This window comes from Ochotona curzoniae, unplaced genomic scaffold (assembly GCF_017591425.1).
Source record: "Ochotona curzoniae isolate NIBS_2020 unplaced genomic scaffold, NIBS_Ocur_1.0 patch58, whole genome shotgun sequence".
Classification (NCBI taxonomy): domain Eukaryota; kingdom Metazoa; phylum Chordata; class Mammalia; order Lagomorpha; family Ochotonidae; genus Ochotona; species Ochotona curzoniae.
Window position 1 is genome coordinate 1,088,533 of NW_024467037.1, and position 24,233 is coordinate 1,112,765.

Below are 24,233 nucleotides of genomic sequence, written 5' to 3' on the forward strand. Positions count from 1 at the left end.
AAACTACAAATCCCAGCGGCTTGTGCGCAGGGGCCGTGGAGGCTACTGGGAGAGTGGGTCTTCTTGGAGCTGTTTCCCTCTCGAGGAGGGGCTGTCATTGACCCGGCGTCACTGCAGCTCCAAGGTCGCCGGATGATGATGTCGTGAAGCCGTCCGCCGGTCCCTGCCACGCCCGGGTGGTTACTGGCGGCGGCGGCGGCAGCCTCGGCTGCTTGCTCTCCGGCTGCCGCCGCGTCTAGGGCTTCTTGCAAAGGGAGCGCAGGTTGGAGGACGCCGGGCCATTCCGGTGAGTAACCTTCCCGCGCACGCCTCCAAACTTGTCCTTGATGGACTTCCCCGGGAAGTGGCGGAGCGTCCCCGCGCGCTCCCCGGTCCTCAGCTTCTTGGAAGTCACACGCGGATGCCCGAGCTGGAGCTGGGTGCGGGAGAGCTAGGTCCCCTCACCCAGCGAGGGCAAGTGCGTGTTTATGGACTTTGGGTGCCGAGGGATGGGCGCTGGGCTCCGACCTCGGGATGCTCCCTCAGCGGCCAAGTCTGAGAAGTGACAGCCCTCCGCCCCGCGAGCATCCATCTGCAGCCTTCATCTTGGAGGATGAGTGGCTTTAGTGCCTGGACATTAAAACCATAAGCCTCGATCGCCATCTGTGCTGTCAATTTGAGGACATTGGAAAGAGCTCTCTTCTGTATTGAGGTCACGTTGGGCTTTTCTTAATCACTGATTTCAAGCCAGACACCACAAATCTTGTAAGAGAGAGAAAGAAAGGGAGAAAGAGAGAGAGAGAGAGAGAGAGAGAAGCAGTTTGGTTTGAAGCATAAATAATAGATATTGGCAGATGTTCTTTCTATTAGCTGCATGAAAATAATCTGACCAACACTTTAAGAAATTCTAGCTTGTAGTAATAGGCTTGAGTTGTCACTTGCTCACACATCTGTACTTAGACCTGGCGTTTCTATGCTGAGGGGGAAAAAGCCTGGAAACGCATCAAGCTGGAATGGAACATAGGAAGAGGGTGAAGTGGGCTGCTTCAGAGCCCAGCGTATCTCAGTGACATTTTTGAAGCCTTCGGATCTGCTGTTGAATTCGAAGTCTGAGCTGGTGGGATCTCCAAATAGCATGTCAGTGGCGGTGGTGCCATGTTGCCTGAAAATAAACCCTGAAGGGCAAGCAGACCGGGAAGGGCAAGGATGAAGGCATTCTGTTATCACAGCAGTTATTCTAGCTATTTTTAAGATTAAGCAATGTCCAGCAAGCCTCAGATGTGCAGCCAGCACACCCCCTGGGGAAGGCAGCGTTTTATTATCTCCCAGATCCGTATGCAGACAATGGAAGAGGTCAGAAAGAACTCACGTTTGGGAACTCGCCATCTGCCAGGCTCCCCAGTTAGGAGCTCTGCAAATGCTGGTGGCTTCATCGCTTCATCCTGCCTGCTCCTCCAGTCTGTGGCTCAGTCTGTGGGACCGGTGGAGATGTCAGTCTAGGTTTGCCTAGCCCCTAGGCTTCTCGGCAGGCAGCTCCACCACTTCAGATATGACATAATGGTTGAAGGGGACTTTGCAGTGTTCCTCATTCTTCCAGCATGCTCTGGAGATCTGAGGTTTCTGAACCCCTTTGGGGATTTGTGCTTGCAAACCAGTTATTCTTTGTCCACCATTAGTCCCATCCATCCCAGAGCTGCTCAGGGAGATTGCAAAAACAAAAAAACAAAACAACATCCCACACCCACTTCCACTTGTGTGAGAAATTATAGAACTGGACTCTTTCCCCAATGTCCTCTCCAGTTCACAGCTTTTGTGATTTCACAGTTGCAGGAGTGAGCCAAGGGGTGTTATTCTCCACTGTGAATAGTTAACCTAAGTCACAAAGAGTAGACAAACTTGTTTTTTTACAAATGTGATTTCAGTGCCCAAAGTGTGTTAAACACCAGATGATAACATATTATGTTGTAGTTTTTCTTTTTGATCATCTTTGCCAATGTTTGAATTTCATTAGTTAACAAACTCTTTAGTTGGTAAGAAATCAAGACATTAGATAGTCACTAATAGTAGACACTAATAGTCGCATTTAGTTGACTTAGATATGAAGCATATCCATTCACACTTGCAGTGTTTTTGTAATCATAATGGGATGCATGTATGTTACTACCTGTCTAAATGTTTGTATATATTAATATATTCTTAAAGCACTAGGATGTTTATAGCTAAGCAACAAAAGCAGAGACAAGATGGTCAGTGTGCCCAGGGTCAGTTGACTGCTAGGAGGAACCACTGAGTATAAAAGAATCTTTAATATTTATGGACCACGTACTGTTTGCCAACTGCACAAATGAATACTTTTATTTTGGTGATTTATCTTATCTTTACAACCATCTTGTTTACAGTGCCCATTCAGCATTTAGTGATTTGCTGAGTCTCAAGGTAAGTAAGGCAGAGTCGATGATTCTCTGTTCAAAGATTTATTGGAGAGACAGAAAAATCTTGCATCTGCACGTTCACTCCTCACAAGCCTGCCAGAGCCAGGACTGGGCCAGGAGCCAGAAACTCTAGCTTTGTCTCCCACATGGGTGGCAAGAACTAGGCCCCTGAGCACCAACCCCTCCCCACCCCCATCTTTGCCTCCAGGCACACTGTATCAAGCTGGATCAGAAACCAGGACTCAAACCAGGCACTTAGATGTGGGATATGGGCATCCCAGCAGTGGCTTAACATGCTGTACCACAACACCCATTCCAGAGTCAGAATTTGAATCCAATACTTGCCTTCCTACAAGAACCATGATCCTTCTGCTACTCCTCCTCAATAAGCATATTTTCACTAAGTGCCTTCTGTTGGCCAGATGCTGTTCTGCGTACTGGAAATATAGACTTCGCTAGTTAGAAATGCAGTCTGAAGAAAGAGGCCGCTAAATTGTGCTGAGCAATAGGATTGCAACAGGTAGAGGTGTATAGAGGTTCTATGGGCTGAGAAAAGGGACCCTGGAGTCAGCCTAGAGTGGGAAGGTTTAAGCCAATCTTGGAAAACCAAATGGGAATTAGCTTGAGAAGGAGAGAGGAGAAAGGGTTGCTATAGAATAAACTGTGTCCTTGCAAAATTCCTGTGTCAAAGTTCCAACCTCTTTAGCCTCAGAATGTGATTTGGAAATGGGGCTTTGCTGGTTGGGCCTGACACCTGCCAGGTGTTCTTATAAGGAAGGAGAGGAAATTGAACACAGAAGACCCCAGAGATGCACAGGCACAGAGCAAAGATCCTATGAAGATATGTCAGGAAGGCCAAGGAGGGAGCCTCTAGAGAATCCTGTCTGCCAGCACCTTGACCTTGGACTCACAGACACCAGACTTGTGAGAAAATAAATATCTCCTGTTTATACCACAAGGTCTTTGACGTTTTGTTACAGCAGCCACAGCACACTATTCAGTAGCGGTGCTGTAGGCAATAGGAAGGGTGTAGAAAAGCCTTTGAATTGTGGCTCTGTGGGTTTAGTTTTCGTGGTAAGAAGTGTTGAAAGAAGCACCTGGAGACTAGGTTAGGGCCAGGTGAGGGACATTTCTGCATGCATTGCCAAGGGGTTCCAAACTTTTCCTTCGTGAATAGAATGAAGGGAATTTGCAGCAGTGGGACAACACTAGATTTTGTTTTGGAAGGTCTGAGCCTTGTGCGAAGGTGGCTGAAGGGAGAGAAGACCGGAGGCCAGGACGCCAGTTAAGTGGCCATTGCCCCAGGAATCCAATCTGAAGATTTTTCTCCCAATATTGAACCATCTACCGAGACAGAGCCATTGTCAGTATAAGGAAGACTTCGGAGTGCACAGCCAACCCTCAGGGCACACATAAGGATTAGAAAGTGTTTGTTATGGCTGCTTGTTCCCAGGGACAGGCTTTGTTCTTGACATTTTGCTTTTTCTTATGTAAGTCAAAGCTTTACATGTAACTGCAAAGTATTACTATTTCTCTGCTCTAAAGAGTGATTGTATGTATTCACACACTTTTGTGGTGCTTACATTTTTTTAAGCCCAATCCCGTGACAATTTTAATGAGATATCTACTTTATCTCCATTTTATATGTGAAAATATTGAAACATCAAGCAGCTAAGTAACTTGCCATAAGGTTGTCTGGCTAATCAACAACCGAGTTAAGGTTTAAACTCTGTCTTCAGATTCTTTGTTCTTAGCCTTCTATGAGGTAGTTGCCATGTATTATTGAACAAGATCTTTACTTGTGAAAGAAGGGGGAGGGATACAGCAACAAAGTGGTTACAGTTGCTGCTAGGAGTCAACAACAGAGGAGAAATGGAACAGCTATGATTCAGGTTAACAGAATTCTTCTGGAGAGAAGAGGAGAGTCTTGGGAGGCAAAACTTGCTTTGAGTTGGCGCTTCTGGGAAGGCTCAGTGGATAAAGAGGCATTTATGCTGGTGTGTGAAGAATGGCTGGAGTTTAGCTGTATAGAATGAGCATAGGATGTTAAAGGCAGAACTGGCTTGTATCACAATGGTGGGCCTGGGGATTTCCTGATGTGTTGAGAGAGGCAGTAAATGTTGCCCTTTGTTTTGGCTAGATATATTGGGCGGTTGGGGAAGGAAGTTACACAAACCAGTTTGAGGGTACGGGTCAGATGTCCAGGGAACAGAGCTGGAGGATTAAAGGACCACAGAATTATGACATTTCCTTCCAGCCTGCAATGACTGAGGTGTGCACCAGTTGTGGCTAGGAGCCAAAAAAAGCTCGTCGAGAACCAACTCATCAGTTTGTAAGTCATGTTTTTACTAACTCATAAATCTGTAATACTGTTTCGATTTACCTAGTTTATGTCTTTATTACCTGCATCCACTGTGATTTAATTTCCTAATTGTTTTTCTGTCTCCGTTCCTAAAATGTATATTGTGTTCTGTCTCTAGGTTTATTTTTTTTAAATGTCCCCTTCCATTAGAAAGATCTTGCCTATAGAGTCACACATGATCTAAATTAGTGAGATGTAATGCCTTTCCACTGACATGGGTCTGTGTGCTGCTACTAGCCTGTTTGCTGCTTGCTCATGGGCCTTGTTTTTGTTTTGCTTTATTCTGCCAAATACCTCCATTCTCACATCTTTCCCTCCTCACAAACCTGCCTCAATTTTACATCTGAGAAGATAGATCACTTCAGCTAAAAAAGAGCCTTGCCTTCACCAAGTGTCTATAGGAGAACGCTGTTGTAACACCCATTAAGTATGTATTATCTGATGGTGTCATCTTATGTCTCGGCTTTCTTAAATCATTAGACATTAGATCTTGTCTAGATCTTGGAGATCTTTCCATTAGATCTTAGGTTTCTTAGATCTGTAGCCTCCTTCTGGGCAAATACTGTTGCTAAACTGTTTCTTGTTTAGTACTTTAAGTTCAATTCAAATGACATTTTTGAAAGCTTTCCAACAAGAAGCTGATAAGTCAGTTATTAATTGAGTTGATGTAGTTGAAAGTTCTTTTAGAAATAATTGGTTAAAATGTAATGTTCTCGCTTTATTCCAGGCTTTACTCTCAAATCACATAACCTTGAAAATACCCTGTTCATACAAGAAGATGAGTATACAAAATCTACCATTGGTCTAGATCATTTTGTAGTGGCATAGATTTTTTTTGAAGATTTATTTTTATTTTTATTTTTATTTGTAAATCTTATTTACAGAGAGGAAAGACAGAGATATTCCAACCACTGGTTCATTCCCCAAATGGCCTCAACAGCCAGAGCTGAGCCAATCCAAAGTTAGGAGCCAGGAGCTTTCTCCCTATCTCTCACACAGGTGCAGGGTCCCAAGGACTTGAGCTGTCCTCTGCTGCTTTCCAGGCTGGAAACAGAGAGCTGGAGCAGAGGAGGAGAGGACACAAACCAGCGCCCATATGGGATGCTGCTACTATAGGCAGAAGATTAGCGTGACACTATCCGCACTAGCCCCTGATATAGAATTTTTTTTGTAAAGATCATTGATATATTTGGAGTTTATCATTATTTTTCTGCTGATATTTGCTGAACTTTGAGCTTTTTTCTCTTATGTTTTTGACACTGCAATAGTTAACATAGGACTTGCAAACATTTTATTGTATTGTGGTGGTAGTGGAACTGATAAATGAAACATGCTAATAGCCAAAATATTCACATACCAGTTAACAGTTCATGTCAACAACTGTTATTTATTGAGTTGTCCCAAATTCCTGCTGTTATATTCCCATTCTGCTCAGCAAGGAGAAGGAAAGGAAAAAAAGATGGCTTGTCTCCTTCCTTTCAAGATGTTCAGGAAGGAGGTTTTAATACATGCATGAGGGAAGTAAATTAGGTGCCGATTTAGAGTATGGAGTTAACCAGGGCTTTAGATGGTGGAGTGGGAGTGGAGAATAAGTCACTTCATCCTGAGGATGACTTTTAAATTGAGCCCTGAAGTTGTAAGTACTTAGCACAAGAAGGACTGGGTATTGCAGGCACAGTGGGCACAGAAGGGAGGTGTGGAGAGTGTGGTGAGGAAGTGCAGACGAGGCGCTGGAGAGTGCAGGCAGGAAGCAGTGTAAGAGGAGCAAAGAGCAGGCAGAGGCCAGACCAGGCCAGAGATTAAGCATGGAGTCCTGTTAGGAGGTGATGATGATGGCTTGACACTGGATGATAGAAGGGAGGGAGAACATCAAGTGGGTCTGAGGTGCATACTGAGAGGCTGCACCAGATTTGTGCACGGATTGGATGTGACAGGGTGAAGGAAAGGAGGAATTGAGGACCCAGTGGAGTATCGTCATCCTGTTGGAAATCTGAGTAGAGCTTAACAAGACATCTGTCTGAAGAGCTAAACTGGGAGTTCTTCCCCTGAGGAGGATCAGAGCTGAGGAAGACTCCCAACATTGAAGGATCCAGAGGAAGGATGGGGGAGGGGTGGTCCATAAGGAGGCCAACCATGAGCATCACGGAATGTGGGCTGCAGCAAAGGGAGGAAGGCTGGAGTGAGGAATGGGCATCCATGTTGAACCCGAGCTGGTGCAAGATGCCACCTAGGCAGGGCTGAGTGGATTGCACAGTGAGGACGATTGGTGGTGTAAGGGAGAGTGGGTTCAGTGAGGTTGAAGTATGGATAAGAGATAGGGAAGAGCTTATGAGAATGAATCATCTTTGGAGAATTTGGCTGACGAGAGGGACCTTTATGTTTATGATAAGGTGGAACATTTGGGACATGCTAGTAAGCCAAGAACGAGATAGAAATGAGTAGAGGGTAGGCAAAACCGATGGAGCAAGGTTTAGAGAAGGCGTGGATCAAAGCTGCGCTTAGACATCAACTGAGTATAGAAGGACACGTTGCAGAAAAGCTGGAAAGTTTCATTCCAGCTGCCCATTTTTCTCTTTCGAGAGGTTTACTATTGTATTCTCACATCAGCAAGGATACAGCTACATGATGGAGAGAACCTTGCCAGAGATGATGGATTCACTGATGGGAATGAGAATAAGTGAAAGGATTACAACAGATTGCAAGTCAGTGATGACTTGGAAAGATGTGATGTGTGGTCAGAAAGAGGGGGCTTTTAAGAGGATAATAGAGGGCATGGCAAGGCCCACCGTTGGTGGCTGAATTTGCCGCATTCCACATGGTTTTGTGTCCTTTTCAGAACTCATGGATTGCTTGCATGTAACATGCAGATCAGCTGAGTAGAGGACTTCCCAGCAATCCATCACATTGGGGTTAAAGTGAGGAAGCTCTGCTCTTTGCTCTCCACCATAGGCCCGGCCGTGAGGTGCTTTGGGGTTAGGCAGGGCAGTGGTGTAAGTCAAGACAAAGGCAAGCTTGTTGGTTGAAAAAGAGCACTGTGTCTGGAGGAAAAGGGGAGGAGGAGGGCACTGGAAACCAACTAGAGTGCCCGTGAGCTGGTACTACTATTCCAAAAGCATGAAATTTAACCAGCAAAAAAAAAAAAAAAAAGAAAAAAAATCTTTCCAAGCCTTCTCATCTTTCTCCACTAGCACTAGGCTAAACCACTGAATTTGCCTTTGTTTTCTCTTTAGTCACAAAATTGAAAACATACAAATGAGGCTTATGTTTGCAACTGTGAGTTTTGAAAAGAAGCAGTCAGATCATTTCTCATTGGATGTAGGGCTTATTGTAAGAACATTCATCATCAGCAGTGAGGACCTGATGATATGAAGAAATGAGCCAGAGAAAGGTTTGATTTTTAGCTCTGCTATGAGACTGCTGAGTTCTTTTTGGTTCTTTCAAGCGGATAGTGTGTGCTGTTGCCATAAAATGACAAACCACTCTTTTAGCACCGATGTCTTGGACAGAATTTTTGATTGTGCAAATATAGTACCTCTGTACAACAGAGGGGCTGCTTTAGTAGCTTGGGAGAAAAAAATGAATTCAAAGGTTTTTGTGTGTGTGTGTCAAATTTAATTCTGTTTTCCTCAAACTTGTAAAAGTACTTTTGTATTCACTCTTGATTTAGTTTTTCAAAGTAATTCATTTAGTTAATGTTGGACTGAAAAATGCATCAGTAATCAACTTTTTTCATAAAACACTTCTATGATTCAGTGTACTGACTTAGGCATGTATTGTAGAATCACTATAGCCTATTGGATTTTGGACATATAATAGTAAAATTCCTTCCTTCAAAGAATTTACAGTAAAGCCAGGGAAAAATGATACATCATGTTTTGGGGTCATCCAAGAAGTGAGCTGTGATTAAAAGTAAAATAGCTGTGAGAAATTTTTTAGATTTGCTGACTTTTCTTGTGCTTATAAGCCACTCTATATTTCCTTAGAGCAAATAGCAGCAAAAATTCTCACAAAAGAAGAGAGGAGGTCTTGTACTGTCCATGGGAGACAGGAAAGAAATACCCCAGTGTGTTCCTAGCCAAGCTGGGAAAAGGAACAGCAGCAGGTGAGAAGAGCGTTTGATGCAGGTGCCAGGGAAAGAGGAGAAAGCCAGCAAAGCCCTTGGTGCTGGAGGGATGAAAAAAGGAGGTGCTTGGGAAACAAGCCAAGGGCCCCAAAACAGGCCCTGGGGTGGCATCTCAAGCTGACACGGCTGAGTTCCCTGATAACCTGGTTATCTGGTTTCTTAGCCAACAGCAGGTTGTAAAAGGGAGAGGTGCGCCTACACCGGGTGTAGAGGAGTCCTGGTTGATATAGCTCCATGACCAGGGAGGGAGCAAACAAAATTGGAAGCAGACTGAAAACTCTTGAAAACAAATAGCAATTTGAGATCATCTTTCAAAGGTTATATTTCTGGAGGATCCTACTGTCACCAGTAGGCTATAATAAAGTAATCAAGTAATCGCTCTTCAGAATGACTATGAAGCATTAAACTGTTTCGTATTCATTTCAGGAACTTCAGCTTTTCCTTCCAGTAGCAGTTTCATGTCTTAACTCTGGGGTAAAGGTGTCTTATCATAAATGTTCTGGAAAACAAAATTGGAAAAAGGAGAAAAGAACAATAGAGAAATACCAAAGGTTTTTTCTTTTTTTTTGATGCAGTATGGTTGGTACCGTCTCTAGGGAATGTTTGCAATGGAGCCCATATGACACATATTTTTATACACAGTGGCTTAAAAACCTTCAGTTTTCAAATGCTCTAACCAGCTTGTATTTCTCATTTTTCTCCACATCATGACTGTAATGTTACTTGAATACAGCCTAACTCATCCACTTAGTTTTTAGGTTTTCTTTTTTATTAATCTCACGAGAACAGAGATTTCATGCATTCTATATGTCCAGTTCCAAGAAGACATTACACTTCCCTCCATTTAGCAAATGATTAGTAAATCCCTGTCATTGTAAGACATTAAATTACAGGCAAACTTAATTTATTGGAATAAAGGCTTACTTTGATCTTTATTTACTGCTTTTACAAGCTCGATCTAGCGAAAGAATTAATCAGAATTTGTGGTAGTACATCTGTATTACTTTCTTGATGCTGTAGAGTAACCCATTTAAAGATAAACTCAAGCTCAGATTTGGTGTTGTTTTTAAAGAGGTAGATGGTGTGTATAAAAGCACATACAGGCTGTTTTGCCTTGTTATAAATATACTCAACATGGGGACCAGAAACCCATTTCTGAAAGCAGCTAGAAGTTGTTGGAGAACAAGTTGAGGGCTTACCTAGGTTTTCTCCTTTATTCAGTAATCAGTTCGTGTTTTTCAAAAGTGGAACAGGGAGATAGGATTGCGCCAGGACCATCCCTGAGGCTTTTTCAGATCAGGTTCTCTCACTCACACTGTTAGCCTCCTGCCCCTGGAGCTCCGAGGTGAAAGGTGCTAACTTTGGAAAACACATGTGAGTGCGAGTTTGGGACTCCACCTGTTAGCCTCCGTTTCTTCATTTCTTAGTCTATAACATGGTGATGGTAGTGACTTCCCCGTTGTGAGAATTAAAGGTGATTTTGTGCACACAGTGTTTGCCACAGTATCTCCTGCGTGCATGTGGATGGAGGGTGTAGACACCTCCTGAACTGAGAAGGAGTCCTGAGCCAAAGACTAAAGAAGGAAGCTCCATATAATTAGATTTGTGTGGGCAACTTAAATATGGGATTCCAGACCAGGGCAGATGCCACAAGGGGACAGATGGGCCATGTAAGCACAGCCCATGTGAAGGTTTCCTTCTGAACAACAGTGTGAGAGGCCAGGTTTCATGCATTTATAGTCAGCAGGGAGCCAGTGAAATCCCTGTGTTACACAACCAATCTTGTACTGTTTTTCACGGGTTGCCCCCTCTGGCACCTTGCTGTTCTTGTAGACCTTATCAAACCCTGCTGGTGATGATACTTAGTGCTTTATGGTGAGAGAGTCACAGCAGCAGGACTGGCCGGTGGTCAGAATCTTCCTGAGGGAGAGAGAAAGAAGTGGAAATGCAAGGTAGTGGGGTAGTGGCCCCAGTTTGCTATCCCACATCTGGCCCATGGTTGTTATCAGTGTTGGTAAGGAAGACTAGATTTGAAATAGAATTGAGAATAGATGTTTATTCATCAAATATTTTTCCATTTGAAACTCCTAAAGCTCTTAGATTTTTATTAAAAATTATTTATCATCAATAACAGATCTCAGGATACTCCTGTAGTTTTGTTTGATATTTTCTTCACTAGAGTCACGCATTTTAACTGAAATGACTTGTTTTTTTTTTAAATTTTAGTGTCAAAAAGAGTTACTTTATATCCAGGACAAAGTCTCACCAGACAGTAGTGTCTTTGCTTCAATTGTGCAGGTCTAGAAACTTTTGGAATTAATCAGGCCTGACAGATGCGACATGATAAACTCATTCAAGAATGATACACAAAGCAGAATGTCCTATTTTAATGTACAGCGCAATATACATTTGTTCTCATAGAGTTAATATGTACTTCTCTTATGGGAAAATCTGCATGAGCAGTCAAGTTGCCAGAGTTTAGAGGTGGACACTGGTGGTGTAGGGCAGTACGCTGAGAGAATGGGATTGGGTCGATAGGCAGAATGCGAAAATGGGGGTGGAGTGTCAGTGTTGTCAAGAGCCATGCTAGCTCAGAGTGGAGCCGACTCCAGCTGGAGGAGCTGGAATGAAGCTCTTGCAGTACTGGAGACAGAGGAGGTGTGGACTACTGGGATAGCATGGGATGCCTGGACAGTAAACTGACAGCAATTGGGATGGCCATGTGGAAATGGGGAGTGAAAGGAGAAAGGGCAACTGTTACGCCTGCAGCTATACTCATCAGGTAAATTGGTGTTATTCAATAGTGACTGAAGCAAGACTAAATATTTCCTTTTTAAAAGATGTATTTGTATTTGAAAGGCAGAGTTACAGAGAAAACATATGGAGGAGGTCTTCTGTCTGTTGATCGACTCCCTAAATTGCTGCAACAACTAGAGTTGAGCCGATCCAAAGCTAGGAGACAGGAGCCTCTTACAGGTCTGCCACACAGATGCAGGAGCCCAAGGCTTTGGGCCATCTTCTGCTGCTTTTCCAGGGCATAAGCAGGGAGCTAGATGAGAAGTGGAACAGCTGGATGCAAACCACTGCCCATATAGGATGCCAGCACTGCAGTCGGAGGATTGGCTTACTATGCCGTTGCACCAGCCCCAGCAAGACTAAACATTTCACGGGAGAAGGAAAATGAGTTCAGTTCAGAATGTGGAGAATTTATGATCTCCAGTATGAACTGATCCTGAGATTTCCAGTTTAAATACAGATGTGGACTGAAGATAGAGCATTGGAGAGTAACCATCAGGTAGTTTGAGATTGCTGAAAAGAGAAAGAAGAGGGCTCATGAGAGAATCATGAAGAGGAGGGGATCACGAACATTAAATTCAGGTGGAAGTTTCTGAACTTCCTCAACCACCCACTTACTATGACCCAGCCAGCTTAAGAGTGCAATGGTCTCTTGAGTTTCAGATAGTAAGTAGTCATAATCTCAAAAACGTTTATCTGTTCTTACTTGGTTCCTGTCTTTGGCAAACCGAAATCATCCATTATATGTCAATTCTTGTTCAAAAAGAAATCCTGCGTTGAGCTTTTGGAATTGACCACTGGTTTGAGAAAGAAGTACTCTTATATCTAAATATAATGTAGTTATGTTATGACATAATGAATTCAATAAAAACATTGTCAAGTCTCTTATCTGGAAAGTACATAATTTAAAATCTCATAGCTATTCTTAGCTGTGCGGATCATTCTGGAATTACAGGTATTTATGAGTATCTATTCCTCCATTTACTCTGCATTACTCACGTTTTTAAGAACTATACTTGTTTTCTTCTCATTTTAAACCACTACTTAGTTAAAAGAATGTAATAAAAGAACATCATTTTATTCTGTAGTAAGTTTTTAAAATATGACAACCGTGCTGATTTTACTAATGTCCTGGAATATGCATTTTTGGCAGAAACTGCCCTTGTTAACTAGCCTGGATCCACTATCAGCTGAGTATCAGATCCTTCAAGAGCTAAATACAGCAGTTCTTCAAGAAGCTCACAGGAAATAGAATGATTTTTGGTGCAAAATATTTTAAAGCCTATGCCTGTGAAAATCTTGAGAAAGTTGAGGAAAAAAGCTTTGGGTGATTTCAAAGGTTTTTCCACTAAAATGAGCATCTTTTAATACCATTTTCCATGAACTTTTTGAAGCTCTCCCGTAGTTGGCTTGAGCCTTCAGTTTCATGTTTTGAGGAAGCCAAAACCCTCTAACCTGTTTACAAAGCCCTGGTGTTCTTGGACCTCCAAGTCCTGTCATCATGGTGGGCCTCTTGAAAGAGAAGGCTGTTCCCCAGCCACACACAGAGTGGCTTCACCCTCTCGTTGCTGGGCGGGGACCTTCTTCCACTCATGTACCTTTTCCAAGTGTTTTCTCCAACAAAAGCATTTAGTGGACCTCTGCTATCAATATGAAGATGGCAAAATACAGACTTTATTAGATATACTTTGATCACATATGACAGCCCTGACCCTTGTATTAACATTTATCTACTGCATTTCCCAACGTCCAAATACTGAAATAATGCATACTAAATGGTTTCCATTCTGGAGAAGTTTTAAGAAAATTTATCCAGCATAAGCTTTTGCAATATTAGAATATGCTATAGGACAGCAAATATACTGTTTTGCCAGAAGACACAGAGAAGCTCCTGCTGACTTAAGTAGATATAGAATTTCCATTTTGAGTTACTCTCTGTCCCAGAGATATAAACCATGATTGTACAGGAAATGTGAGTCCGAAGTCTACCTATTTAGAGATTGCATTAGTATGATTGAGCTATTTGCTGGCCTAGTTCCTTTGATTAAGCTACCATATGACCTTCACTCAATTATTTTTGCCCAATAATGATTTGTTTTTCTATTTTTAGCCAAGCATGATTTTTTTTTGGTAGAAACATGAGTTTTTGAAAAATTGAATGATGAGAGCGACAGAGGGTCCTGTAAGTGGATGAACAGCAGTCAGTGCTGTTGTAAACATTTTTGCCTGTTTACTATCACTTTTGGCAATGTCACTCTGGAACATTGAGCAAAAGTTGCTGTCCTAAAGTGTACTTTTGACAACATCTTAATGTTAGGGCTGGCATTGTGGCTCAGTCGCTTCATCTGCCACTGGGACCACCAGCATTGCATATTTATTTGGTTAGACTCTTAGTTACTCCACTTTCAATCCAGCTTCCAACTTACGTGGTTGGGAAGGCAGCAAAATCTGGTTGTATAATTTGGACCCCTGCCATCCCTTTAGGAGACTAGGATGGAATTCTTGGCTCCTGGCTTCAGCCTGGCACAGTCCTATCTATTGCAGTCATTCCAGTAGTGAAAGGGTAGATAGATTCTCTTTCGCTGACACTCTGCCTTTCCATTATAAACACATCTTTTTTTTTTAAGAAGTCATATTCATGTTATTTATTCATTTCATTCTTTGTAAGTTTGGTGTCATAGTGTTAAATTCTGTGGTACAGAAAAATGCCATGGTTAGGCAGCAGATCAGAGATGAGCAAACGATAGCTGAGTGAATCTGGACAGCCTTGCAAGCTGAGACTGCCCGTATGGGATGGCAGCACTGCAGGTTTACACTTTTGCAGAGTTAAAGAGAGAGAGAGAGAGAGAGAGAGAAAACACAACATGAATGACAAAAAAAACAAAAACAAACAAACAAAAAACCTTGTATGGCTTCAAAGCCTAAAATATGACTTGGCTTTTACTAACTTCTTGTACGGAGTTGAGTTTTCAAGTGAATAAATAGCCAATTAATAGGTTAAAAAAAATCACTAGTAGAAATGCTAAGTGATTCTGTAATTGTCTATTCTGGGTACTTTGTGGTCATTAAAATTGTGCTATTAGATCCACAATACTTTGATCTGAAAGATAAATGCTGAACAGCATGGTAAGAGTCTTCGTGCGGAGGATGGTGAACAAGTACAAGCAGGCTTCATTTGATCCTTCGTATTTATGTGTTTTTGGAGTATAGGTTCTTTTTGTAATGTGAAGAATTTATATGAAATGAGTAGATAAACATTTCATGGTACTGATTTAGAAATGCAAAAATGCTCGTGTTCCTAAATGCATATTGTGCTTCATTTATGCTTTACAGGGGGAGAAGCTGAGTAGAAATGTCCAGTGTAGGCTTGTGGCCGATTCTTGTCAGATGAGAAAGAAGTTTGTTCCAGGAATATAACTTTATTCACACGTTTAAACAGTCACCACTTTGAACTTACATAGCTTTCCTGCAATGTTTTTGGCAGGCAGCCAGACATCTGAAAATGTTCCATTGCAGCTGAATCTCACATTTTTTTTTTTTTTAACCATCCCTCTAGCTGGAATCTAATTGCTGTTACTGTGGAACAGCTAGGGAAGAACATAAAGACAACAGGGCCTGTAAAGAAATTTTCAGGAGCCCTGTCCATGTTGCTTACCTGGCCAGGATTGCTGGCTTGGCAGCAGCACGTGCTTACCTGTCCAGGCACCTGTTTAACATCAAGTGTTAATGAGATGTAGTAATAAATACACAGCAAGTAGACTACCAAAGGGTCCACCAAAGGCTTCTAAAAACATCCCATTTGTCCCCTGCCCCCATACCTTGCTTAGGTTCTCTGCATATTTTCGCTACAAGCACACATTTTGGTATATTTGTAAGTATAATATAGAAAATACTTCCTTTTTGGGGTTTTTAAAAATTATTTATTTTTATTGGAAAAGCAGATCTACACAGAGAAGGAGAGACAGAGAGGAAGATCTTCCATCTACTGGTTCACTCCCCAAGTGGCTGCAATGTCCAGAGCTGAGCTGATCCAAAGCTGGGATCCAGGAGCTTCTTCTGTGTCTCCCATTAGGGCACAGGGTGCCAAGGCCTTGGACCATCCTCCACTGCTTTCCCAGGCCACATGCACGGAGCTGAATGTGAAGTGGAGCAGCCGGGAGACGAACCAGTGCCCATATGAAATCCTGGGCAATCAAGGCGAGAACTTCAGCCACTAGGCTACCGTTCTAGGCCTTTGTTTTTGTCTTACAGCCCTGCTCCTATAACTTCTTAAAAGTTATTAAAGCCAGGTTTAGCATTTCCATTCAGACCAGGACCCTAGATTGATGACTCACTCTGCTTTGATGCAGAGATGTGAGTTATGAAATAGAATGGCTTCTGATAATGATAGATGTTGTCAACTAAAGTTCATAATATTCTTTTGCTCTGAACTTTTCTATTTAGAAAAGGTGAAACTTGGAATGGACAACCAAGGTTGTATAAAATGCTGCATTTCTGTAAAGTTTACCACTGATGTTCAAATAGTTCCTTGCACAGAAAAAAAAAAAAGCCCTCAGTGGCCCTGTGGCAGTTTGAGTCCTCCACTGATGAACCGCAGACACCTGTCAGCAGATGCCATTGTTCTTGTCAAGTTGTTGGCCATGAGCTCAGGAATGTGTAAGCAGTGCCTCTTACCACTTCTGTACTTGTCGCTTGGGCTGGCTTCCTTCAACATGTATAAGCTCATCCTCTTTCCAAATTAAGATATTAAGCTAACATTTTCCCATTTGTAAAGATAAATTATTTTCATTTTATTTGAAAGTTACAGACTAGCAGAGATCTTTCATCTGCTGTTTCATTCTTCCAAATGCCTGCAAGATCCAGGACTAGTCCGGGCACAGTCAGGACTGGAGTTTAGTGTAGTTGAGCCATCACCCAGTACCTCCCAGAGTGTTCATAAGCAGGCAGCTGGAATCAGAAACAGCCAAAACCCAAGCACAGGAGATGCAGATATCTTGAGCTGCATCTTGACTGGCTAAAATGTTCTTCACATCTTCTTTAAACCTTAAGCCAAGCACAAGCAGTACCTAAAGCTACATCTTTACATTTATAAGCCAGAAAGCCTTGTTCTTACATGGTGAATTAACTTTCTTACAAATCTTTTGGAGCACAAACTCCACGTAAAATTTTCAACCTAACGAACTTGTGGCTGGGAGCAAACTGTGCTCACAAGCGAAGCTCTCGGCTCTGCTGATCCCTGGAGGTGGCCAGTCCCACTCTGCTGTTTTCGTTATGTGCAGCATGTTTGCTTCATGTATGTATATTGGGGTTGGCCCTAAACGCTGTGCTAATGATAGAAGAACAGACACAAAAGTGCAGATGGTGTAAAAAATTGAAAGTGAGTCATTTTCGCATATTAAATATGTCCTTGGACAGTAAAAGTGATTATGCAGGACAGTTCCGCAGTGTGTTCAAAAAAAAAAAGGACAGGTGCAGCTGACAGTCAAGCGATCACCTGAAGTGACTTCAGGAGGGGAGCACTGCTGAAGTGTGTGCCTGCTCGGTCAAGGTTAATTCAGGTGAAGATTAGTGGGAGTTGGAGACCTTGGGACTAAGCCAGGCAGAGTGGGTAGCCGTGGAGTCCTATCAGAAAGCGCAGATGGCACCGCGGGTTCACGGCCTTGCCTAATCTGCAGGTGAAGCTCCCTGGATTCTTCATGCTGCCCGCGGTTCCCTCCCTTCTCCTGTCAGTAAAGATTGTGGCAGGGAGGGGTTGCCTGCCCCAGCAAACATTCACTAGAAACAAAATAGGGCCGTTTGTAAAATGTCCTAAATGCATCAGTGGGGAAGAAGCACTGACCTCAATGAACCTAAACTCAATAAACTTAAAGTGTCTGACTTTTTTTTCCTCTGAATTGCTGTGTCATTCTTTTTGTAAATTTTATCTACAGTATAGCTAGGCAAAATCTTTGTCCTTGTCAAAATCTACTATTTTATGCTGTGGTACACTAAACTTATTTCGTATTTTCTTTTTTTAAGATTTATTTTTTATTGGAAAGTCAGATATACAGAAAGGAAGAGAGACAAAAAGAAAATATTTTCCATCCACTGGTTCACTCCCCAAGTAGCCACATGGCCAGAGCTGAGCCAATCCAAAGCCAGGAGCCAGGAACTTTTGGGCCACCCATGTGGATGCAGGATCCCAAGGCTCTGGGCTGTCCTCAACTGCTACAAGCAGGGAGCTGGAAGGGAAATGGAGCGGCTGGGACAGGAACTGGTGCCCATATGGAATCCCAGCTCATGCAAAGAGAGGCCTATAGCCACTTGGCTACTGCACTGGACCCTTATTTTGTAGTTTAAATTACAGTTTATTTGCCACTGCCCAGGGGAACTGCCGTCACAGTGGTAATTGGCTCTGATCCCAGTCTTGCATGTAGCTCAGCCACCAAACATGTTTGTTAACATTAGTCCCCAGAATGTCGTTTGTAGAATACAATTTTAAAATGTATTTCTAGTGTAAATATTTCACCGAGTCATTACATTTACCACAGTTCTAGGTTCTGCACGCCTGCAAAGTAAGGTTTCCTGGACCAGTTGTTGCCTTTTCAGTGAGCTGTTTTGGCATGAGCAGCCTGTTTTAAGGAAGTAGCAACTTTTTTTTAAAAGGCTTAAGGCCTATTTTTAGGCACTTATTAGTTCCATTTAGGACCATTTAGTTCCATGGCTGTGTTAAACTAGTCATTAGTCATTGTTTTCTACAATGTTCCTATCATTGACATGTTCTGGTTTTTCTTTTAAAGCCTCATTCTTATTAAATAAGGGATTTTTGCTATTTCTCTTTGTTTTCTCCTAAGTGCACATGAATTACAAATGCTGGATTGTTTTTACATTGTGCAGGTTTGATGGTTGTGCATTCGTGCATCTGACAAATGCAAGGAAAATCATCAGTGCAGCTGAACTAAAACCCTTGCTCGCCACAAGGTGGAAAGTGAATGTAACTTCTACGTTGGCAGAAGGTGCCTTGCAGGGAATAAGGCGTATCTGGTGGAGGGTACAATCATAATGATGCTAGGAAACTAACATGTGGGTGGTGATCGAAATAACAGCTAATATTTACTAAACATTTACTGTATCCTAAGGTGTCATTTCAAGACTTTACATGCATTAATTCATATAATTCCCCCAACAGCTCCTTGACATAGGTGCTATTATTATCCTGTGGTAACCCACTTAATCCTCATAATAACCCTGTAATGAGACCCTATTTATAGGTTCACTTAATGAACCTAAAAAAAATTTGAGAGTATTCAATTTGTTGAGGTTCATACAACCAGTAGGTGATAGAGTTGGGATTGAAATTTAGACCATAATTTCATGTTCACAACCACTGAGACAAGCTGAATAGTGGCTCTCAAAGGCAGATTCTAATGCCCTGGAACCTGTGATTAGCACCTGATGTGGCAAAAGGGACTTTGCAGACTTGGGCTAAATTGAAGATCTTGAGAAAGAGATGATCCTGGATTATCCTTCAGTGTCCTGATAAGGAAGCAGAGGGAAGTGGGGCAGTAGAAGGTGGAAGCAGACAGAGACTCGGAGATGCTGTGCTGCTGCTGGCTTTGAAGATGGCTGGAAGGGCCCTGGGCCAGGGTGTATAGTCCTGGAACCTAGGAAAGGCAAAGCAGTGGGTTCCTGACCCCTGACCCTCCAGAGGGAGGCATCCCAGCCTGCTGACACTCTTGTTGTTGGTCCAGTGAAAACACTGCATCCTTCTGACCTCCAGAACTGGAAGACGGCAAACCAGTGCCTTTTCACGTTGCAGACATTAGGGTAGTTTGTTGTAGCAGCCATAGAGAGTTAACATAGCCACCATGTTTGGCAGAAGCATACCTGGTAGGGTTAAGACATTTTATCATAAGCGCCCTCTCAGAATATACAAGAGTGGGCTTTAGTAGCAATGCCTTGTAGTGGTCCCTGCCCACGGCACTGGTCACTGTATTGCCCAGAACACAGCTTCTTAGCTTTTTTTTTTCCTACATGAAGATCACTCCAAGCTAATCTATTCCCCCCCTCAAACAAACAAACAAACAAACAAACAAAAAGATTAGGCAGAAAGAAATAAGCATTTGTGTGTCTGCTCTCTGTCTGCTCCCAAACAAGACACCATGGTTTTTTTTAATTTAGTCCTCTGGCCTGTCTTATAAAGAATGATTATTAATACCCTTGTCTTGACAATGAGGAAGGATATTAAAAAAGTTAACTCATGTGCTCAAGGTTAGGAAAGCCATAAAGATGAAAACTCAGACCTGCCTGATGTCAAGAAGCATACATTGTTCTATATTCCTTTCTGCTACTCCAGGCTAAGGTAACAGAAGGGGTCAGAGTAAGTCCAGAGCATGTCCAAAGTGTGTGTTTATTTCAAAGGAGTCATCAGGAAGCACATACCACTGCTAGATTACCCTGACCCAGTGCAGGTCAACGATGTGGGCAGGTTCCTGAATGACCCTGGGGGTCAGCATTCTTGCTGCGTGAGTCTCGACAGTGGACTTGGTTCCATGATCATCTTGGCTTTCTCTCTTTCCAGTGCAGGAGTTCAGACCAAGCCAGCAACAAAACCACTGTAACTAATTAGACAGCAGTCTTCAGAGCAAAGGCCTGGAGTTGATAGTAGAAACATATGTAATTGTTTGTTTTCCTTTATGATATATTAAAAAGTAGAAATGATAAACCTAATATGGAAGCAACCAGTGTGTGACAGAGCAGTGAACTGTGTCAAGACCCAAGGTAATCATTACATTTTCACAATGATCTTTAATTAAAATAGAATTAAAAGAGCCACAGTTGTGCTTCAGAACCAGTTGGCACCTGTATGTAGCTATTTGGCTTTCAAACTCCCCTTTTCTTCCTCCTGTACCTCTTTTTCATCTTTCATTTTCTTACCTTACTTCCTCTCTTCCCATCTTCCAAACAAACTTGAAGCTTATTATTTTCTTTAAAAATGCTTTTGTAGAAATGGAAAATAACTTTTAAGCACACTTGGGGGTGTAGGAAGTAGAACACTACTCTTTCTCATTTAAAAATTCCTGTGGGGCCAGCATGATGGCTCAAATGCCTAATCTTCCACCTAAGAGCACCAACATCCTGTATGGGCACTGATTCATGTCCCAGTTGCTCCACTTCTCATCTAGCTCCCCTTTATGCCCTGGGAATGCAATAGAGGATGGTCCAAAGCCTTGGGACCTGCACTCACATAGGAGACCTGGAGGAAGTTCCTGACTCCTGGCTTTGGGTTGGTTCACCTCCAGCTGTTGTAGCTGCTTGGGGAGTGAGCTAGCAGATGGAAGATCTTTCCTACTCTCATTCTGTCTGCAAATTTTCCTTTCCAATAAAAATAATTTAAAAAAAATTATCATATAATTCTCTGAAAGTAGTGATCTAAATGTCAGTATCTAGAGTCAGGTAGTTGGCCCAGCAGTTAAGTTGCTGGTTGGTAAGCCCGCATGCCATATTGGAGTGGCAAGATTACAACCTGGTCCTCACTTCCAATCCACCCCAGGAATGAAAGCTAAAGTAGTTGTGTCTCTGTCACCCATTGTGGGAGATCCAGATGGAATCACGGGTTCTTGACTTGAACCTGACCTGCCTTAGCTTTTGTGGATATTTGGGGATGAACCAACCAGTAGATACTGTCCCTCTGCCTCTGTCTTTCAGATAAAATGGAAAAAAATAATTATTTTAAAAAGTGTTTCAAGTGTAGTGACAAACTAAGAAATTGATCTAGGAAATCTTTGATTTAGGCAATTATTTGATATCTGAAATTATTTTACGGTTAGGGACAAGAGTTAGAAAACTTGTTCTGAAAGGGGTTACATCGAAATATTCTAGAATCTGCAGGCTGTGAGATGTGGCAGGATCACTAAGCTTTGCTGTTGTAGCTTGAAAGTAAACACACTAGTGTGACTGTGTTCCAAAAAAACCTCATTTGTTGACACTGAAACGAGTTTCCTATAATTTCACATGTCATGTAATATTTTTTTCTTTTTCTTTCAGCAACTTAAAAATATAAAAATCATGTCGTACAGGTTTTACAAAACCAGATGGCAGGTCAAAATTGGCTATGGGCAGTAGTTTGTTGACCATGCACTAGATGGCCTGTTACATACCAGTGCATTTATTCTTGCATTTACATTATCATTCTGTTTTTTTTTAAATATTTATTTTTATTTGAAAGTCAGAGCTACAGAGAGAAGTAGAGATTCAGAAAGAGATCTACCATTCTTTGCTTCACTTTCCAAATGTCCACACAGCCAGAGCTAGGCCAATCCAAAGCCAGGGGTCAGGAGCTTCTTCCAGATCTCTCATGTGGGTGCAGGGACCCAGGAACTTGAGCATTCCTCTGCTGCTTTCCCAGGACACTAGCAGGGAGCGGGATGGGACGTGAAACAGTCCCTGGAAGGCTCCTACTCTAATTGGAAGCTTAACTTACTGTGCCGCGACACTGGCCCGTGCCATTCTGTTTTTATAAATATATTGCTGGATTCTTAATCTGTAATCTGGGTCTACGGAGTATGAAAATGTAAAAGACCTTGATAAAGGTTATATGTGACACACGGATGATATGTGATACTTGGTAGCCTACACAGGAAGTATCACTCCTCCCTCTGCCCCCAGCCCGGCCCCTGGCTGGCAGAACGGCTAGTTCAGAGGTGCTTGCAGTTGTGTACATCAGGGAAAGTTATTTTCTTCTTCCCAAGTTCAAGACATTAATTTTCATGGATTTGATCCAACTGTTGTACTGGCGACAGAAATTCTGGAAAATAAAATGCTGAAGTAACAATTCAATTGCATATAATAGAATGATCTTGGAATACGAAGATGAGTTTTTGACAACTGGTATTAAAATCAAAGTAGCTAAACAGTTGAAGTTAGTACAGATTATTATACAGCAAACTGTGTTTTAAGAAAGTAGTTATACATCTAAGCATAACAGAATCTTAAAATACTTGTGTATTAAAGTTTTGTGAACCCAATAATAGAAAGATTTGCTTTTTCTTATGGCAGCATGAGTTATAAACACCTTCTTTGGGAAGAACTATGGCTTATTCTTTTGTTCTCATAAAAAAATGTTTTTCAATTTATGAAGTAGCAGGAATGATAAGAATAGAGATTTTATACCAGTGGCCACAGAAGTGTTTTTGAAATGCTGCTAGTCTGGAAATCAGAAGGTCTGAGTGTTGAAAGTCTGTTCTCTACTCAGTGAATTCTGCCCTTAGAATCTCACTTGTTGACCCCTCATGGTGGTGCTTTGCGTCGAACCTCTTGGCTGAACTGGTTTCTAGAAGGTTCCCATTGGTATTATAGTCCCCTACTCAACTTTCTAAAAAGTTTCTCCTGACTTCTGGATGTTTGATTTTGTTGCCTGTTCCATCTCAGAAGCTTGCTTTCCTGGTATTTGCTGACAGTGCTTCTATATTCTTGTACCTCAAAGGTCAATTTTTTACTCATTTACTGTGCTCCTGTAATAATCAGCTTTTCATTATTAAGAAAAATAACTGTGTTTGGGCGTCCGCAGTTCCAGATCAGGCAGGCCCTGTTGGTTTTATGTCAGGCCTGGTGGTAGTGGAACGTGTGAGAGGAATCGTTGTCACCTGACAGCCAGGGAAGCAGAGAGCTGGTGGGATTGTAGCAAGCTTTGATAATCTGTGTAATCTACCTACCCAGGGCATGTCCCCAGTGACCTGAGGACTTCCTACAGGGTACACCTGCTCGGGTTTCTGTAACTACCAATAGTGTCATCCTGGGGGCCAAGCCTTTAACATGTGCCTCTGAGTGACATCAGCATCCAGTAAATAGTCAAATGGTGAGCAGCTCCATTGGAGGCAGCTTGCAAAACATTGCATGTGTATGATGCCTGTAAATAGCAGGCATGAAGCAATTAGCCGTAAATAAAAGCTACAAGTTTCTAAGGAGAAACTATTTTTGATATAAAGTAAGGCTTATGATTAGAACCAAACAGTTTTGCTAGATGATTGTAGTTCCTACTTTTATATATCCAGTGCATTGTATTCCTCTGTATGTACTGTTACTTCATTAAGCCATTTCCCATGGACATTTTGATTTCAGATGTGCGAATGTGTTTTAATTCTTTAAAAAATGATATACGAGCATCTTTACTCCCACCCACAGCTTGTCATACTTTGTGAGTTCATCCATAGTAAAAATTCCTAATGACAGAATCATTGAGTTATAACACATGCACACTGAAGTTTGGTATAGCTGCCACATGGACCTTCTGAAAGCTTCTATTCATTTGCATTGTTATCAGCAGGATATGAGAATGTCCCTTTCTCCACACCCTCCACAAAAATGGATCTGATAAAACTTAATGTTTATCGTAATGTGTGAAAATATTTTTAATTTGTGGTGATATTGAGCATCTTTTCTATCAGTGGCCTTCAACAGGGAGTTATCTTGTTCCTGAAGGACATTTAGCAATGTTGGACACATTTGTGGTTGTTGAACTTGAGAAGGGACTGACAAAAAGATTCCACTAGCAGACAGTAGG

At 42.1% G+C, this 24,233-nt stretch overlaps 1 protein-coding gene across 6 annotated transcripts in view; it reads left to right on the plus strand.

Annotated features, from left to right (window-relative positions):
• The first annotated feature begins 42 nt into the window (after positions 1-42).
• The window catches only part of LOC121168097 (trafficking kinesin-binding protein 2), a 64,670-nt gene continuing 40,479 nt past the window's right edge, over positions 43-24,233 (plus strand). For 3 of the 6 annotated variants that reach the window (XM_040997871.1, XM_040997872.1, XM_040997873.1), the window contains exon 1: positions 44-286. The gene's annotated coding sequence lies outside the window, so the exon portion shown is untranslated. Of the gene's footprint in view, positions 287-4,668; positions 4,744-24,233 lie in introns of all 6 variants that reach the window. The other 3 variants (XM_040997867.1, XM_040997870.1, XM_040997869.1) reach the window with 2 other exon arrangements.